The following is a 19,443-nucleotide window of genomic DNA, read 5'->3' as shown; positions in this document are numbered from 1 at the left end:
GCAGAGACCATTGTTTCCCACAATTTTGTCTGAGGGCAGGTGAATCTCTCCTGGTCTCAGGGCAGAAGTTGTCTGAGGGCAGGTGAATCTCTACTGGTCTCAGGGCAGAAGTTGTCTGAGGGCAGGTGAAACTCTCCTGGTCTCAGGGCAGAAGTTGTTTTGTAGGATTTTCCTCATGGCTTTTCAGTCTCATCTGGTCCCAGGGCAGAGACCATTGTTTCCCACAATTTTGTCTGAGGGCAGGTGAATCTCTCCTGGCCTCAGGGCAGAAGTTGTCTGAGGGCAGGTGAATCTCTCCTTGTCTCAGGGCAGAAGTTGTTTTGTAGGATTTTCCTCATGGCTTTTTAGTCTCATCTGGTCCCAGGGCAGAGACCATTGTTTCCCACAATTTTGTCTGAGGGCAGGTGAATCTCTCCTGGTCTCAGGGCAGAAGTTGTCTGAGGGCAGGTGAATCTCTCCTGGTCTCAGGGCAGAAGTTGTTTTGTAGGATTTTCCTCATGGCTTTTCAGTCTCATCTGGTCCCAGGGCAGAGACCATTGTTTCCCACAATTTTGTCTGAGGGCAGGTGAATCTCTCCTGGTCTCAGGGCAGAAGTTGTCTGAGGGCAGGTGAATCTCTCCTGGTCTCAGGGCAGGTGAATCCCTCCTGGTCTCAGGGCAGAAGTTGTCTGAGGGCAGGTGAATCTCTCCTGGTCTCAGGGCAGAAGTTGTTTTGTAGGATTTTCCTCATGGCTTTTTAGTCTCATCTGGTCCCAGGGCAGAGACCATTGTTTCCCACAATTTTGTCTGAGGGCAGGTGAATCTCTCCTGGTCTCAGGGCAGAAGTTGTCTGAGGGCAGGTGACTCTCTCCTGGTCTCAGGGCAGAAGTTGTCTGAGGGCAGGTGAATCCCTCCTGGTCTCAGGGCAGAAGTTGTCTGAGGGCAGGTGAATCTCTCCAGGTCTCAGGGCAGAAGTTGTTTTGTAGGATTTTCCCCATGGCTTTTTAGTCTCATCTGGTCCCAGGGCAGAGACCATTGTTTCCCACAATTTTGTCTGAGGGCAGGTGAATCTCTCCTGGTCTCAGGGCAGAAGTTGTCTGAGGGCAGGTGAAACTCTCCTGGTCTCAGGGCAGAAGTTGTTTTGTAGGATTTTCCTCATGGCTTTTTAGTCTCATCTGGTCCCAGGGCAGAGACCATTGTTTCCCACAATTTTGTCTGAGGGCAGGTGAATCTCTCCTGGTCTCAGGGCAGAAGTTGTCTGAGGGCAGGTGAATCTCTCCTGGTCTCAGGGCAGGTGAATCCCTCCTGGTCTCAGGGCAGAAGTTGTCTGAGGGCAGGTGAATCTCTCCTGGTCTCAGGGCAGAAGTTGTTTTGTAGGATTTTCCTCATGGCTTTTTAGTCTCATCTGGTCCCAGGGCAGAGACCATTGTTTCCCACAATTTTGTCTGAGGGCAGGTGAATCTCTCCTGGTCTCAGGGCAGAAGTTGTCTGAGGGCAGGTGAATCTCTCCTGGTCTCAGGGCAGAAGTTGTTTTGTAGGATTTTCCTCATGGCTTTTCAGTCTCATCTGGTCCCAGGGCAGAGACCATTGTTTCCCACAATTTTGTCTGAGGGCAGGTGAATCTCTCCTGGTCTCAGGGCAGAAGTTGTCTGAGGGCAGGTGAATCTCTCCTGGTCTCAGGGCAGAAGTTGTCTGAGGGCAGGTGAATCCCTCCTGGTCTCAGGGCAGAAGTTGTCTGAGGGCAGGTGAATCTCTCCAGGTCTCAGGGCAGAAGTTGTTTTGTAGGATTTTCCCCATGGCTTTTTAGTCTCATCTGGTCCCAGGGCAGAGACCATTGTTTCCCACAATTTTGTCTGAGGGCAGGTGAATCTCTCCTGGTCTCAGGGCAGAAGTTGTCTGAGGGCAGGTGAATCTCTCCTGGTCTCAGGGCAGAAGTTGTCTGAGGGCAGGTGAAACTCTCCTGGTCTCAGGGCAGAAGTTGTTTTGTAGGATTTTCCTCATGGCTTTTCAGTCTCATCTGGTCCCAGGGCAGAGACCATTGTTTCCCACAATTTTGTATGAGGGCAGGTGAATCTCTTCTGGCCTCAGGGCAGAAGTTGTCTGAGGGCAGGTGAATCTCTCCTGGTCTCAGGGCAGAAGTTGTTTTGTAGGATTTTCCTCATGGCTTTTCAGTCTCATCTGGTCCCAGGGCAGAGACCATTGTTTCCCACAATTTTGTCTGAGGGCAGGTGAATCTCTCCTGGCCTCAGGGCAGAAGTTGTCTGAGGGCAGGTGAATCTCTCCTGGTCTCAGGGCAGAAGTTGTTTTGTAGGATTATCCTCATGGCTTTTTAGTCTCATCTGGTCCCAGGGCAGAGACCATTGTTTCCCACAATGTTGTCTGAGGGCAGGTGAATCTCTCCTGGTCTCAGGGCAGAAGTTGTCTGAGGGCAGGTGAATCTCTCCTGGTCTCAGGGCAGAAGTTGTTTTGTAGGATTTTCCTCATGGCTTTTCAGTCTCATCTGGTCCCAGGGCAGAGACCATTGTTTCCCACAATTTTGTCTGAGGGCAGGTGAATCTCTCCTGGTCTCAGGGCAGAAGTTGTCTGAGGGCAGGTGAATCTCTCCTGGTCTCAGGGCAGAAGTTGTCTGAGGGCAGGTGAATCCCTCCTGGTCTCAGGGCAGAAGTTGTCTGAGGGCAGGTGAATCTCTCCAGGTCTCAGGGCAGAAGTTGTTTTGTAGGATTTTCCCCATGGCTTTTTAGTCTCATCTGGTCCCAGGGCAGAGACCATTGTTTCCCACAATTTTGTCTGAGGGCAGGTGAATCTCTCCTGGTCTCAGGGCAGAAGTTGTCTGAGGGCAGGTGAATCTCTCCTGGTCTCAGGGCAGAAGTTGTCTGAGGGCAGGTGAAACTCTCCTGGTCTCAGGGCAGAAGTTGTTTTGTAGGATTTTCCTCATGGCTTTTCAGTCTCATCTGGTCCCAGGGCAGAGACCATTGTTTCCCACAATTTTGTCTGAGGGCAGGTGAATCTCTCCTGGCCTCAGGGCAGAAGTTGTCTGAGGGCAGGTGAATCTCTCCTGGTCTCAGGGCAGAAGTTGTTTTGTAGGATTTTCCTCATGGCTTTTTAGTCTCATCTGGTCCCAGGGCAGAGACCATTGTTTCCCACAATGTTGTCTGAGGGCAGGTGAATCTCTCCTGGTCTCAGGGCAGAAGTTGTCTGAGGGCAGGTGAATCTCTCCTGGTCTCAGGGCAGAAGTTGTCTGAGGGCAGGTGAATCTCTCCTGGTCTCAGGGCAGAAGTTGTTTTGTAGGATTTTCCTCATGGCTTTTCAGTCTTGTCTGGTCCCAGGGCAGAGACCATTGTTTCCCACAATTTTGTCTGAGGGCAGGTGAATCTCTCCTGGCCTCAGGGCAGAAGTTGTCTGAGGGCAGGTGAATCTCTCCTGGTCTCAGGGCAGAAGTTGTTTTGTAGGATTTTCCTCATGGCTTTTTAGTCTCATCTGGTCCCAGGGCAGAGACCATTGTTTCCCACAATTTTGTCTGAGGGCAGGTGAATCTCTCCTGGTCTCAGGGCAGAAGTTGTCTGAGGGCAGGTGAATCTCTCCTGGTCTCAGGGCAGAAGTTGTCTGAGGGCAGGTGAATCCCTCCTGGTCTCAGGGCAGAAGTTGTCTGAGGGCAGGTGAATCTCTCCTGGTCTCAGGGCAGAAGTTGTTTTGTAGGATTTTCCTCATGGCTTTTCAGTCTCATCTGGTCCCAGGGCAGAGACCATTGTTTCCCACAATTTTGTCTGAGGGCAGGTGAATCTCTCCTGGTCTCAGGGCAGAAGTTGTCTGAGGGCAGGTGAATCCCTCCTGGTCTCAGGGCAGAAGTTGTCTGAGGGCAGGTGAATCTCTCCTGGTCTCAGGGCAGAAGTTGTCTGAGGGCAGGTGAATTTCTCCTGGTCTCAGGGCAGAAGTTGTCTGAGGGCAGGTGAATCTCTCCTGGTCTCAGGGCAGAAGTTGTTTTGTAGGATTTTCCTCATGGCTGTTTAGTATCATCTGGTCCCAGGGCAGAGACCATTGTTTCCCACAATTTTGTCTGAGGGCAGGTGAATCTCTCCTGGTCTCAGGGCAGAAGTTGTCTGAGGGCAGGTGAATCTCTCCTGGTCTCAGGGCAGAAGTTGTCTGAGGGCAGGTGAATCCCTCCTGGTCTCAGGGCAGAAGTTGTCTGAGGGCAGGTGAATCTCTCCAGGTCTCAGGGCAGAAGTTGTTTTGTAGGATTTTCCCCATGGCTTTTTAGTCTCATCTGGTCCCAGGGCAGAGACCATTGTTTCCCACAATTTTGTCTGAGGGCAGGTGAATCTCTCCTGGTCTCAGGGCAGAAGTTGTCTGAGGGCAGGTGAATCTCTCCTGGTCTCAGGGCAGAAGTTGTCTCAGGGCAGTTGAAACTCTCCTGGTCTCAGGGCAGAAGTTGTTTTGTAGGATTTTCCTCATGGCTTTTCAGTCTCATCTGGTCCCAGGGCAGAGACCATTGTTTCCCACAATTTTGTCTGAGGGCAGGTGAATCTCTCCTGGCCTCAGGGCAGAAGTTGTCTGAGGGCAGGTGAATCTCTCCTGGTCTCAGGGCAGAAGTTGTTTTGTAGGATTTTCCTCATGGCTTTTTAGTCTCATCTGGTCCCAGGGCAGAGACCATTGTTTCCCACAATGTTGTCTGAGGGCAGGTGAATCTCTCCTGGTCTCAGGGCAGAAGTTGTCTGAGGGCAGGTGAATCTCTCCTGGTCTCAGGGCAGAAGTTGTCTGACGGCAGGTGAATCTCTCCTGGTCTCAGGGCAGAAGTTGTTTTGTAGGATTTTCCTCATGGCTTTTCAGTCTCATCTGGTCCCAGGGCAGAGACCATTGTTTCCCACAATTTTGTCTGAGGGCAGGTGAATCTCTCCTGGTCTCAGGGCAGAAGTTGTCTGAGGGCAGGTGAATCCCTCCTGGTCTCAGGGCAGAAGTTGTCTGAGGGCAGGTGAAACTCTCCTGGTCTCAGGGCAGAAGTTGTTTTGTAGGATTTTCCTCATGGCTTTTCAGTCTCATCTGGTCCCAGGGCAGAGACCATTGTTTCCCACAATTTTGTCTGAGGGCAGGTGAATCTCTCCTGGCCTCAGGGCAGAAGTTGTCTGAGGGCAGGTGAATCTCTCCTGGTCTCAGGGCAGAAGTTGTTTTGTAGGATTTTCCTCATGGCTTTTTAGTCTCATCTGGTCCCAGGGAAGAGACCATTGTTTCCCACAATGTTGTCTGAGGGCAGGTGAATCTCTCCTGGTCTCAGGGCAGAAGTTGTCTGAGGGCAGGTGAATCTCTCCTGGTCTCAGGGCAGAAGTTGTTTTGTAGGATTTTCCTCATGGCTTTTCAGTCTCGTCTGGTCCCAGGGCAGAGACCATTGTTTCCCACAATTTTGTCTGAGGGCAGGTGAATCTCTCCTGGCCTCAGGGCAGAAGTTGTCTGAGGGCAGGTGAATCCCTCCTGGTCTCAGGGCAGAAGTTGTCTGAGGGCAGGTGAATCTCTCCTGGTCTCAGGGCAGAAGTTGTCTTAGGGCAGGTGAATCTCTCCTGGTCTCAGGGCAGAAGTTGTCTGAGGGCAGGTGAATCCCTCCTGGTCTCAGGGCAGAAGTTGTCTGAGGGCAGGTGAATTTCTCCTGGTCTCAGGGCAGAAGTTGTCTGAGGGCAGGTGAATCTCTCCTGGTCTCAGGGCAGAAGTTGTTTTGTAGCATTTTCCTCATGGCTGTTTAGTATCATCTGGTCCCAGGGAAGAGACCATTGTTTCCCACAATTTTGTCTGAGGGCAGGTGAATCTCTCCTGGTCTCAGGGCAGAAGTTGTCTGAGGGCAGGTGAATCCCTCCTGGTCTCAGGGCAGAAGTTGTCTGAGGGCAGGTGAATCTCTCCAGGTCTCAGGGCAGAAGTTGTTTTGTAGGATTTTCCCCTTGGCTTTTTAGTCTCATCTGGTCCCAGGGCAGAGACCATTGTTTCCCACAATTTTGTCTGAGGGCAGGTGAATCTCTCCTGGTCTCAGGGCAGAAGTTGTCTGAGGGCAGGTGAATCTCTACTGGTCTCAGGGCAGAAGTTGTCTGAGGGCAGGTGAAACTCTCCTGGTCTCAGGGCAGAAGTTGTTTTGTAGGATTTTCCTCATGGCTTTTCAGTCTCATCTGGTCCCAGGGCAGAGACCATTGTTTCCCACAATTTTGTCTGAGGGCAGGTGAATCTCTCCTGGCCTCAGGGCAGAAGTTGTCTGAGGGCAGGTGAATCTCTCCTTGTCTCAGGGCAGAAGTTGTTTTGTAGGATTTTCCTCATGGCTTTTTAGTCTCATCTGGTCCCAGGGCAGAGACCATTGTTTCCCACAATTTTGTCTGAGGGCAGGTGAATCTCTCCTGGTCTCAGGGCAGAAGTTGTCTGAGGGCAGGTGAATCTCTCCTGGTCTCAGGGCAGAAGTTGTTTTGTAGGATTTTCCTCATGGCTTTTCAGTCTCATCTGGTCCCAGGGCAGAGACCATTGTTTCCCACAATTTTGTCTGAGGGCAGGTGAATCTCTCCTGGTCTCAGGGCAGAAGTTGTCTGAGGGCAGGTGAATCTCTCCTGGTCTCAGGGCAGGTGAATCCCTCCTGGTCTCAGGGCAGAAGTTGTCTGAGGGCAGGTGAATCTCTCCTGGTCTCAGGGCAGAAGTTGTTTTGTAGGATTTTCCTCATGGCTTTTTAGTCTCATCTTGTCCCAGGGCAGAGACCATTGTTTCCCACAATTTTGTCTGAGGGCAGGTGAATCTCTCCTGGTCTCAGGGCAGAAGTTGTCTGAGGGCAGGTGAATCTCTCCTGGTCTCAGGGCAGAAGTTGTTTTGTAGGATTTTCCTCATGGCTTTTCAGTCTCATCTGGTCCCAGGGCAGAGACCATTGTTTCCCACAATTTTGTCTGAGGGCAGGTGAATCTCTCCTGGCCTCAGGGCAGAAGTTGTCTGAGGGCAGGTGAATCTCTCCTGGTCTCAGGGCAGAAGTTGTTTTGTAGGATTTTCCTCATGGCTGTTTAGTATCATCTGGTCCCAGGGCAGAGACCATTGTTTCCCACAATTTTGTCTGAGGGCAGGTGAATCTCTCCTGGTCTCAGGGCAGAAGTTGTCTGAGGGCAGGTGAATCTCTCCTGGTCTCAGGGCAGAAGTTGTCTGAGGGCAGGTGAATCCCTCCTGGTCTCAGGGCAGAAGTTGTCTGAGGGCAGGTGAATCTCTCCAGGTCTCAGGGCAGAAGTTGTTTTGTAGGATTTTCCCCATGGCTTTTTAGTCTCATCTGGTCCCAGGGCAGAGACCATTGTTTCCCACAATTTTGTCTGAGGGCAGGTGAATCTCTCCTGGTCTCAGGGCAGAAGTTGTCTGAGGGCAGGTGAATCTCTCCTGGTCTCAGGGCAGAAGTTGTCTCAGGGCAGTTGAAACTCTCCTGGTCTCAGGGCAGAAGTTGTTTTGTAGGATTTTCCTCATGGCTTTTCAGTCTCATCTGGTCCCAGGGCAGAGACCATTGTTTCCCACAATTTTGTCTGAGGGCAGGTGAATCTCTCCTGGCCTCAGGGCAGAAGTTGTCTGAGGGCAGGTGAATCTCTCCTGGTCTCAGGGCAGAAGTTGTTTTGTAGGATTTTCCTCATGGCTTTTTAGTCTCATCTGGTCCCAGGGCAGAGACCATTGTTTCCCACAATGTTGTCTGAGGGCAGGTGAATCTCTCCTGGTCTCAGGGCAGAAGTTGTCTGAGGGCAGGTGAATCTCTCCTGGTCTCAGGGCAGAAGTTGTCTGACGGCAGGTGAATCTCTCCTGGTCTCAGGGCAGAAGTTGTTTTGTAGGATTTTCCTCATGGCTTTTCAGTCTCATCTGGTCCCAGGGCAGAGACCATTGTTTCCCACAATTTTGTCTGAGGGCAGGTGAATCTCTCCTGGTCTCAGGGCAGAAGTTGTCTGAGGGCAGGTGAATCCCTCCTGGTCTCAGGGCAGAAGTTGTCTGAGGGCAGGTGAATCTCTCCTGGTCTCAGGGCAGAAGTTGTCTGAGGGCAGGTGAAACTCTCCTGGTCTCAGGGCAGAAGTTGTTTTGTAGGATTTTCCTCATGGCTTTTCAGTCTCATCTGGTCCCAGGGCAGAGACCATTGTTTCCCACAATTTTGTCTGAGGGCAGGTGAATCTCTCCTGGCCTCAGGGCAGAAGTTGTCTGAGGGCAGGTGAATCTCTCCTGGTCTCAGGGCAGAAGTTGTTTTGTAGGATTTTCCTCATGGCTTTTTAGTCTCATCTGGTCCCAGGGAAGAGACCATTGTTTCCCACAATGTTGTCTGAGGGCAGGTGAATCTCTCCTGGTCTCAGGGCAGAAGTTGTCTGAGGGCAGGTGAATCTCTCCTGGTCTCAGGGCAGAAGTTGTTTTGTAGGATTTTCCTCATGGCTTTTCAGTCTCGTCTGGTCCCAGGGCAGAGACCATTGTTTCCCACAATTTTGTCTGAGGGCAGGTGAATCTCTCCTGGCCTCAGGGCAGAAGTTGTCTGAGGGCAGGTGAATCCCTCCTGGTCTCAGGGCAGAAGTTGTCTGAGGGCAGGTGAATCTCTCCTGGTCTCAGGGCAGAAGTTGTCTTAGGGCAGGTGAATCTCTCCTGGTCTCAGGGCAGAAGTTGTCTGAGGGCAGGTGAATCCCTCCTGGTCTCAGGGCAGAAGTTGTCTGAGGGCAGGTGAATTTCTCCTGGTCTCAGGGCAGAAGTTGTCTGAGGGCAGGTGAATCTCTCCTGGTCTCAGGGCAGAAGTTGTTTTGTAGGATTTTCCTCATGGCTGTTTAGTATCATCTGGTCCCAGGGCAGAGACCATTGTTTCCCACAATTTTGTCTGAGGGCAGGTGAATCTCTCCTGGTCTCAGGGCAGAAGTTGTCTGAGGGCAGGTGAATCCCTCCTGGTCTCAGGGCAGAAGTTGTCTGAGGGCAGGTGAATCTCTCCAGGTCTCAGGGCAGAAGTTGTTTTGTAGGATTTTCCCCTTGGCTTTTTAGTCTCATCTGGTCCCAGGGCAGAGACCATTGTTTCCCACAATTTTGTCTGAGGGCAGGTGAATCTCTCCTGGTCTCAGGGCAGAAGTTGTCTGAGGGCAGGTGAATCTCTACTGGTCTCAGGGCAGAAGTTGTCTGAGGGCAGGTGAAACTCTCCTGGTCTCAGGGCAGAAGTTGTTTTGTAGGATTTTCCTCATGGCTTTTCAGTCTCATCTGGTCCCAGGGCAGAGACCATTGTTTCCCACAATTTTGTCTGAGGGCAGGTGAATCTCTCCTGGCCTCAGGGCAGAAGTTGTCTGAGGGCAGGTGAATCTCTCCTTGTCTCAGGGCAGAAGTTGTTTTGTAGGATTTTCCTCATGGCTTTTTAGTCTCATCTGGTCCCAGGGCAGAGACCATTGTTTCCCACAATTTTGTCTGAGGGCAGGTGAATCTCTCCTGGTCTCAGGGCAGAAGTTGTCTGAGGGCAGGTGAAACTCTCCTGGTCTCAGGGCAGAAGTTGTTTTGTAGGATTTTCCTCATGGCTTTTTAGTCTCATCTGGTCCCAGGGCAGAGACCATTGTTTCCCACAATTTTGTCTGAGGGCAGGTGAATCTCTCCTGGTCTCAGGGCAGAAGTTGTCTGAGGGCAGGTGAATCTCTCCTGGTCTCAGGGCAGGTGAATCCCTCCTGGTCTCAGGGCAGAAGTTGTCTGAGGGCAGGTGAATCTCTCCTGGTCTCAGGGCAGAAGTTGTTTTGTAGGATTTTCCTCATGGCTTTTTAGTCTCATCTGGTCCCAGGGCAGAGACCATTGTTTCCCACAATTTTGTCTGAGGGCAGGTGAATCTCTCCTGGTCTCAGGGCAGAAGTTGTCTGAGGGCAGGTGAATCTCTCCTGGTCTCAGGGCAGAAGTTGTTTTGTAGGATTTTCCTCATGGCTTTTCAGTCTCATCTGGTCCCAGGGCAGAGACCATTGTTTCCCACAATTTTGTCTGAGGGCAGGTGAATCTCTCCTGGTCTCAGGGCAGAAGTTGTCTGAGGGCAGGTGAATCTCTCCTGGTCTCAGGGCAGAAGTTGTCTGAGGGCAGGTGAATCCCTCCTGGTCTCAGGGCAGAAGTTGTCTGAGGGCAGGTGAATCTCTCCAGGTCTCAGGGCAGAAGTTGTTTTGTAGGATTTTCCCCATGGCTTTTTAGTCTCATCTGGTCCCAGGGCAGAGACCATTGTTTCCCACAATTTTGTCTGAGGGCAGGTGAATCTCTCCTGGCCTCAGGGCAGAAGTTGTCTGAGGGCAGGTGAATCTCTCCTTGTCTCAGGGCAGAAGTTGTTTTGTAGGATTTTCCTCATGGCTTTTTAGTCTCATCTGGTCCCAGGGCAGAGACCATTGTTTCCCACAATTTTGTCTGAGGGCAGGTGAATCTCTCCTGGTCTCAGGGCAGAAGTTGTCTGAGGGCAGGTGAATCTCTCCTGGTCTCAGGGCAGAAGTTGTTTTGTAGGATTTTCCTCATGGCTTTTCAGTCTCATCTGGTCCCAGGGCAGAGACCATTGTTTCCCACAATTTTGTCTGAGGGCAGGTGAATCTCTCCTGGTCTCAGGGCAGAAGTTGTCTGAGGGCAGGTGAATCTCTCCTGGTCTCAGGGCAGGTGAATCCCTCCTGGTCTCAGGGCAGAAGTTGTCTGAGGGCAGGTGAATCTCTCCTGGTCTCAGGGCAGAAGTTGTTTTGTAGGATTTTCCTCATGGCTTTTTAGTCTCATCTTGTCCCAGGGCAGAGACCATTGTTTCCCACAATTTTGTCTGAGGGCAGGTGAATCTCTCCTGGTCTCAGGGCAGAAGTTGTCTGAGGGCAGGTGAATCTCTCCTGGTCTCAGGGCAGAAGTTGTCTGAGGGCAGGTGAATCCCTCCTGGTCTCAGGGCAGAAGTTGTCTGAGGGCAGGTGAATCTCTCCAGGTCTCAGGGCAGAAGTTGTTTTGTAGGATTTTCCCCATGGCTTTTTAGTCTCATCTGGTCCCAGGGCAGAGACCATTGTTTCCCACAATTTTGTCTGAGGGCAGGTGAATCTCTCCTGGTCTCAGGGCAGAAGTTGTCTGAGGGCAGGTGAAACTCTCCTGGTCTCAGGGCAGAAGTTGTTTTGTAGGATTTTCCTCATGGCTTTTTAGTCTCATCTGGTCCCAGGGCAGAGACCATTGTTTCCCACAATTTTGTCTGAGGGCAGGTGAATCTCTCCTGGTCTCAGGGCAGAAGTTGTCTGAGGGCAGGTGAATCTCTCCTGGTCTCAGGGCAGGTGAATCCCTCCTGGTCTCAGGGCAGAAGTTGTCTGAGGGCAGGTGAATCTCTCCTGGTCTCAGGGCAGAAGTTGTTTTGTAGGATTTTCCTCATGGCTTTTTAGTCTCATCTGGTCCCAGGGCAGAGACCATTGTTTCCCACAATTTTGTCTGAGGGCAGGTGAATCTCTCCTGGTCTCAGGGCAGAAGTTGTCTGAGGGCAGGTGAATCTCTCCTGGTCTCAGGGCAGAAGTTGTTTTGTAGGATTTTCCTCATGGCTTTTCAGTCTCATCTGGTCCCAGGGCAGAGACCATTGTTTCCCACAATTTTGTCTGAGGGCAGGTGAATCTCTCCTGGTCTCAGGGCAGAAGTTGTCTGAGGGCAGGTGAATCTCTCCTGGTCTCAGGGCAGAAGTTGTCTGAGGGCAGGTGAATCCCTCCTGGTCTCAGGGCAGAAGTTGTCTGAGGGCAGGTGAATCTCTCCAGGTCTCAGGGCAGAAGTTGTTTTGTAGGATTTTCCCCATGGCTTTTTAGTCTCATCTGGTCCCAGGGCAGAGACCATTGTTTCCCACAATTTTGTCTGAGGGCAGGTGAATCTCTCCTGGTCTCAGGGCAGAAGTTGTCTGAGGGCAGGTGAATCTCTCCTGGTCTCAGGGCAGGTGAATCCCTCCTGGTCTCAGGGCAGAAGTTGTCTGAGGGCAGGTGAATCTCTCCTGGTCTCAGGGCAGAAGTTGTTTTGTAGGATTTTCCTCATGGCTTTTTAGTCTCATCTGGTCCCAGGGCAGAGACCATTGTTTCCCACAATTTTGTCTGAGGGCAGGTGAATCTCTCCTGGTCTCAGGGCAGAAGTTGTCTGAGGGCAGGTGAATCTCTCCTGGTCTCAGGGCAGAAGTTGTTTTGTAGGATTTTCCTCATGGCTTTTCAGTCTCATCTGGTCCCAGGGCAGAGACCATTGTTTCCCACAATTTTGTCTGAGGGCAGGTGAATCTCTCCTGGTCTCAGGGCAGAAGTTGTCTGAGGGCAGGTGAATCTCTCCTGGTCTCAGGGCAGAAGTTGTCTGAGGGCAGGTGAATCCCTCCTGGTCTCAGGGCAGAAGTTGTCTGAGGGCAGGTGAATCTCTCCAGGTCTCAGGGCAGAAGTTGTTTTGTAGGATTTTCCCCATGGCTTTTTAGTCTCATCTGGTCCCAGGGCAGAGACCATTGTTTCCCACAATTTTGTCTGAGGGCAGGTGAATCTCTCCTGGTCTCAGGGCAGAAGTTGTCTGAGGGCAGGTGAATCTCTCCTGGTCTCAGGGCAGAAGTTGTCTGAGGGCAGGTGAAACTCTCCTGGTCTCAGGGCAGAAGTTGTTTTGTAGGATTTTCCTCATGGCTTTTCAGTCTCATCTGGTCCCAGGGCAGAGACCATTGTTTCCCACAATTTTGTCTGAGGGCAGGTGAATCTCTTCTGGCCTCAGGGCAGAAGTTGTCTGAGGGCAGGTGAATCTCTCCTGGTCTCAGGGCAGAAGTTGTTTTGTAGGATTTTCCTCATGGCTTTTCAGTCTCATCTGGTCCCAGGGCAGAGACCATTGTTTCCCACAATTTTGTCTGAGGGCAGGTGAATCTCTCCTGGCCTCAGGGCAGAAATTGTCTGAGGGCAGGTGAATCTCTCCTGGTCTCAGGGCAGAAGTTGTTTTGTAGGATTATCCTCATGGCTTTTTAGTCTCATCTGGTCCCAGGGCAGAGACCATTGTTTCCCACAATGTTGTCTGAGGGCAGGTGAATCTCTCCTGGTCTCAGGGCAGAAGTTGTCTGAGGGCAGGTGAATCTCTCCTGGTCTCAGGGCAGAAGTTGTCTGAGGGCAGGTGAATCTCTCCTGGTCTCAGGGCAGAAGTTGTTTTGTAGGATTTTCCTCATGGCTTTTCAGTCTCATCTGGTCCCAGGGCAGAGACCATTGTTTCCCACAATTTTGTCTGAGGGCAGGTGAATCTCTCCTGGTCTCAGGGCAGAAGTTGTCTGAGGGCAGGTGAATCTCTCCTGGTCTCAGGGCAGAAGTTGTCTGAGGGCAGGTGAATCCCTCCTGGTCTCAGGGCAGAAGTTGTCTGAGGGCAGGTGAATCTCTCCAGGTCTCAGGGCAGAAGTTGTTTTGTAGGATTTTCCCCATGGCTTTTTAGTCTCATCTGGTCCCAGGGCAGAGACCATTGTTTCCCACAATTTTGTCTGAGGGCAGGTGAATCTCTCCTGGTCTCAGGGCAGAAGTTGTCTGAGGGCAGGTGAATCTCTCCTGGTCTCAGGGCAGAAGTTGTCTGAGGGCAGGTGAAACTCTCCTGGTCTCAGGGCAGAAGTTGTTTTGTAGGATTTTCCTCATGGCTTTTCAGTCTCATCTGGTCCCAGGGCAGAGACCATTGTTTCCCACAATTTTGTCTGAGGGCAGGTGAATCTCTCCTGGCCTCAGGGCAGAAGTTGTCTGAGGGCAGGTGAATCTCTCCTGGTCTCAGGGCAGAAGTTGTTTTGTAGGATTTTCCTCATGGCTTTTTAGTCTCATCTGGTCCCAGGGCAGAGACCATTGTTTCCCACAATGTTGTCTGAGGGCAGGTGAATCTCTCCTGGTCTCAGGGCAGAAGTTGTCTGAGGGCAGGTGAATCTCTCCTGGTCTCAGGGCAGAAGTTGTCTGAGGGCAGGTGAATCTCTCCTGGTCTCAGGGCAGAAGTTGTTTTGTAGGATTTTCCTCATGGCTTTTCAGTCTTGTCTGGTCCCAGGGCAGAGACCATTGTTTCCCACAATTTTGTCTGAGGGCAGGTGAATCTCTCCTGGCCTCAGGGCAGAAGTTGTCTGAGGGCAGGTGAATCTCTCCTGGTCTCAGGGCAGAAGTTGTTTTGTAGGATTTTCCTCATGGCTTTTTAGTCTCATCTGGTCCCAGGGCAGAGACCATTGTTTCCCACAATTTTGTCTGAGGGCAGGTGAATCTCTCCTGGTCTCAGGGCAGAAGTTGTCTGAGGGCAGGTGAATCTCTCCTGGTCTCAGGGCAGAAGTTGTTTTGTAGGATTTTCCTCATGGCTTTTCAGTCTCATCTGGTCCCAGGGCAGAGACCATTGTTTCCCACAATTTTGTCTGAGGGCAGGTGAATCTCTCCTGGTCTCAGGGCAGAAGTTGTCTAAGGGCAGGTGAATCTCTCCTGGTCTCAGGGCAGGTGAATCCCTCCTGGTCTCAGGGCAGAAGTTGTCTGAGGGCAGGTGAATCTCTCCTGGTCTCAGGGCAGAAGTTGTTTTGTAGGATTTTCCTCATGGCTTTTTTGTCTCATCTGGTCCCAGGGCAGAGACCATTGTTTCCCACAATTTTGTCTGAGGGCAGGTGAATCTCTCCTGGTCTCAGGGCAGAAGTTGTCTGAGGGCAGGTGAATCTCTCCTGGTCTCAGGGCAGAAGTTGTTTTGTAGGATTTTCCTCATGGCTTTTCAGTCTCATCTGGTCCCAGGGCAGAGACCATTGTTTCCCACAATTTTGTCTGAGGGCAGGTGAATCTCTCCTGGTCTCAGGGCAGAAGTTGTCTGAGGGCAGGTGAATCTCTCCTGGTCTCAGGGCAGAAGTTGTCTGAGGGCAGGTGAATCCCTCCTGGTCTCAGGGCAGAAGTTGTCTGAGGGCAGGTGAATCTCTCCTGGTCTCAGGGCAGAAGTTGTCTGAGGGCAGGTGAATTTCTCCTGGTCTCAGGGCAGAAGTTGTCTGAGGGCAGGTGAATCTCTCCTGGTCTCAGGGCAGAAGTTGTTTTGTAGGATTTTCCTCATGGCTTTTCAGTCTCATCTGGTCCCAGGGCAGAGACCATTGTTTCCCACAATTTTGTCTGAGGGCAGGTGAATCTCTCCTGGTCTCAGGGCAGAAGTTGTCTGAGGGCAGGTGAATCTCTCCTGGTCTCAGGGCAGAAGTTGTCTGAGGTCAGGTTAATCCCTCCTGGTATCAGGGCAGAAGTTGTCTGAGGGCAGGTGAATCTCTCCTGGTCTCAGGGCAAAAGTTGTCTGAGGGCAGGCGAATCCCTCCTGGTTTCAGGGCAGAAGTTGTCTGAGGGCAGGTGAATCTCTCCTGGTCTCAGGGCAGAAGTTGTCTGAGGGCAGGTGAATTTCTCCTGGTCTCAGGGCAGAAGTTGTCTGAGGGCAGGTGAATCTCTCCTGGTCTCAGGGCAGAAGTTGTTTTGTAGGATTTTCCTCATGGCTGTTTAGTATCATCTGGTCCCAGGGCAGAGACCATTGTTTCCCACAATTTTGTCTGAGGGCAGGTGAATCTCTCCTGGTCTCAGGGCAGAAGTTGTCTGAGGGCAGGTGAATCTCTCCTGGTCTCAGGGCAGAAGTTGTCTGAGGGCAGGTGAATCCCTCCTGGTCTCAGGGCAGAAGTTGTCTGAGGGCAGGTGAATCTCTCCAGGTCTCAGGGCAGAAGTTGTTTTGTAGGATTTTCCCCATGGCTTTTTAGTCTCATCTGGTCCCAGGGCAGAGACCATTGTTTCCCACAATTTTGTCTGAGGGCAGGTGAATCTCTCCTGGTCTCAGGGCAGAAGTTGTCTGAGGGCAGGTGAATCTCTCCTGGTCTCAGGGCAGAAGTTGTCTCAGGGCAAGTGAAACTCTCCTGGTCTCAGGGCAGAAGTTGTTTTGTAGGATTTTCCTCATGGCTTTTCAGTCTCATCTGGTCCCAGGGCAGAGACCATTGTTTCCCACAATTTTGTCTGAGGGCAGGTGAATCTCTCCTGGCCTCAGGGCAGAAGTTGTCTGAAGGCAGGTGAATCTCTCCTGGTCTCAGGGCAGAAGTTGTTTTGTAGGATTTTCCTCATGGCTTTTTAGTCTCATCTGGTCCCAGGGCAGAGACCATTGTTTCCCACAATGTTGTCTGAGGGCAGGTGAATCTCTCCTGGTCTCAGGGCAGAAGTTGTCTGAGGGCAGGTGAATCTCTCCTGGTCTCAGGGCAGAAGTTGTTTTGTAGGATTTTCCTCATGGCTTTTTAGTCTCATCTGGTCCCAGGGCAGAGACCATTGTTTCCCACAATTTTGTCTGAGGGCAGGTGAATCTCTCCTGGTCTCAGGGCAGAAGTTGTCTGAGGGCAGGTGAATCTCTCCTGGTCTCAGGGCAGAAGTTGTTTTGTAGGATTTTCCTCATGGCTTTTCAGTCTCATCTGGTCCCAGGGCAGAGACCATTGTTTCCCACAATTTTGTCTGAGGGCAGGTGAATCTCTCCTGGTCTCAGGGCAGAAGTTGTCTGAGGGCAGGTGAATCTCTCCTGGTCTCAGGGCAGAAGTTGTCTGAGGGCAGGTGAATCTCTCCTGGTCTCAGGGCAGAAGTTGTCTGAGGGCAGGTGAATTTCTCCTGGTCTCAGGGCAGAAGTTGTCTGAGGGCAGGTGAATCTCTCCTGGTCTCAGGGCAGAAGTTGTTTTGTAGGATTTTCCTCATGGCTTTTCAGTCTCATCTGGTCCCAGGGCAGAGACCATTGTTTCCCACAATTTTGTCTGAGGGCAGGTGAATCTCTCCTGGTCTCAGGGCAGAAGTTGTCTGAGGGCAGGTGAATCTCTCCTGGTCTCAGGGCAGAAGTTGTCTGAGGGCAGGTTAATCCCTCCTGGTCTCAGGGCAGAAGTTGTCTGAGGGCAGGTGAATCTCTCCTGGTCTCAGGGCAAAAGTTGTCTGAGGGCAGGCGAATCCCTCCTGGTTTCAGGGCAGAAGTTGTCTGAGGGCAGGTGAATCTCTCCTGGTCTCAGGGCAGAAGTTGTCTGAGGGCAGGTGAATTTCTCCTGGTCTCAGGGCAGAAGTTGTCTGAGGGCAGGTGAATCTCTCCTGGTCTCAGGGCAGAAGTTGTTTTGTAGGATTTTCCTCATGGCTGTTTAGTATCATCTGGTCCCAGGGCAGAGACCATTGTTTCCCACAATTTTGTCTGAGGGCAGGTGAATCTCTCCTGGTCTCAGGGCAGAAGTTGTCTGAGGGCAGGTGAATCCCTCCTGGTCTCAGGGCAGAAGTTGTCTGAGGGCAGGTGAATCTCTCCAGGTCTCAGGGCAGAAGTTGTTTTGTAGGATTTTCCCCATGGCTTTTTAGTCTCATCTGGTCCCAGGGCAGAGACCATTGTTTCCCACAATTTTGTCTGAGGGCAGGTGAATCTCTCCTGGTCTCAGGGCAGAAGTTGTCTCAGGGCAGGTGAAACTCTCCTGGTCTCAGGGCAGAAGTTGTTTTGTAGGATTTTCCTCATGGCTTTTCAGTCTCATCTGGTCCCAGGGCAGAGACCATTGTTTCCCACAATTTTGTCTGAGGGCAGGTGAATCTCTCCTGGCCTCAGGGCAGAAGTTGTCTGAAGGCAGGTGAATCTCTCCTGGTCTCAGGGCAGAAGTTGTTTTGTAGGATTTTCCTCATGGCTTTTTAGTCTCATCTGGTCCCAGGGCAGAGACCATTGTTTCCCACAATGTTGTCTGAGGGCAGGTGAATCTCTCCTGGTCTCAGGGCAGAAGTTGTCTGAGGGCAGGTGAATCTCTCCTGGTCTCAGGGCAGAAGTTGTTTTGTAGGATTTTCCTCATGGCTTTTTAGTCTCATCTGGTCCCAGGGCAGAGACCATTGTTTCCCACAATTTTGTCTGAGGGCAGGTGAATCTCTCCTGGTCTCAGGGCAGAAGTTGTCTGAGGGCAGGTGAATCTCTCCTGTTCTCAGGGCAGAAGTTGTTTTGTAGGATTTTCCTCATGGCTTTTCAGTCTCATCTGGTCCCAGGGCAGAGACCATTGTTTCCCACAATTTTGTCTGAGGGCAGGTGAATCTCTCCTGGTCTCAGGGCAGAAGTTGTCTGAGGGCAGGTGAATCTCTCCTGGTCTCAGGGCAGAAGTTGTCTGAGGGCAGGTGAATCCCTCCTGGTCTCAGGGCAGAAGTTGTCTGAGGGCAGGTGAATCTCTCCAGGTCTCAGGGCAGAAGTTGTTTTGTAGGATTTTCCCCATGGCTTTTTAGTCTCATCTGGTCCCAGGGCAGAGACCATTGTTTCCCACAATTTTGTCTGAGGGCAGGTGAATCTCTCCTGGTCTCAGGGCAGAAGTTGTTTTGTAGGATTTTCCTCATGGCTGTTTAGTATCATCTGGTCCCAGGGCAGAGACCATTGTTTCCCACAATTTTGTCTGAGGGCAGGTGAATCTCTCCTGGTCTCAGGGCAGAAGTTGTCTGAGGGCAGGTGAATCTCTCCTGGTCTCAGGGCAGAAGTTGTTTTGTAGGATTTTCCTCATGGCTGTTTAGTATCATCTGGTCCCAGGGCAGAGACCATTGTTTCCCACAATTTTGTCTGAGGGCAGGTGAATCTCTCCTGGTCTCAGGGCAGAAGTTGTCTGAGGGCAGGTGAATTTCTCCTGGTCTCAGGGCAGACGTTGTCTGAGGGCAGGTGAACCCCTCCTGGTCTCAGGGCAGAAGTCGTATTTTTCTGTTTTAAGGCAACGTAGTTGGAAAAAAGGGAGTCAACTGTCTCTTCTGGGCTCAGGGCAGAAGTTGCTTTGTAGGATTTTCCTCATGGCTTTTTAGTATCATCTGGTCCCAGGGCAGAGACCATTGTTTCCCACAATTTTGTCTGAGGGCAGGTGAATCCCTCCTGGTCTCAGGGCAGAAGTTGTCTGAGGGCAGGTGAATCTCTCCTGGTCTCAGGGCAAAAGTTGTCTGAGGGCAGGTGAATCCCTCCTGGTCTCAGGGCAGAAGTTGTCTGAGGGCAGGTGAATTTCTCCTGGTCTCAGGGCAGAAGTTGTCTTAGGGCAGGTGAATCCCTCCTGGTCTCAGGGCAGAAGTTGTTTTGTAGGATTTTCCTCATGGCTGTTTAGTATCATCTGGTCCCAGGGCAGAGACCATTGTTTCCCACCATTTTGTCTGAGGGCAGGTGAATCTCTCCTGGTCTCAGGGCAGAAGTCGTATTTTTCTATTTTAAGGCAACGTAGTTGGAAAAAAGGAGGTCAACTGTCTCTTCTGGTCTCAGGGCAGAAGTTGTTTTGTAGGATTTTCCTCATGGCCTTTTAGTCTCATCTGGTCCCAGGGCAGAGACCATTGTTTCCCACAATTGTGTCTGAGGCAGGTGAATCTCTCCTGGTCTCAGGGCAGAAGTTGTCTGAGGGCAGGTGAATCTCTCCTGGTCTCAGGGCAGAAGTTGTTTTGTAGGATTTTCCTCATGGCTTTTTAGTCTCATCTGGTTCCAGGGCAGAGACCATTGTTTCCCATAATTTTGTCTGAGGGCAGGTGAATCCCTCCTGGTCTCAGGGCAGAAGTTGTCTGAGGGCAGGTGAATCTCTCCTGGTCTCAGGGCAAAAGTTGTCTGAGGGCAG

Source organism: Pagrus pagrus, assembly GCF_965226575.1.
Source record: "Pagrus pagrus genome assembly, chromosome: 11".
NCBI classification, from domain to species: Eukaryota; Metazoa; Chordata; class Actinopteri; order Spariformes; family Sparidae; genus Pagrus; species Pagrus pagrus.
The sequence above is the reverse complement of the archived record's forward strand: the minus strand, read 5'-3'. Positions refer to the sequence as shown.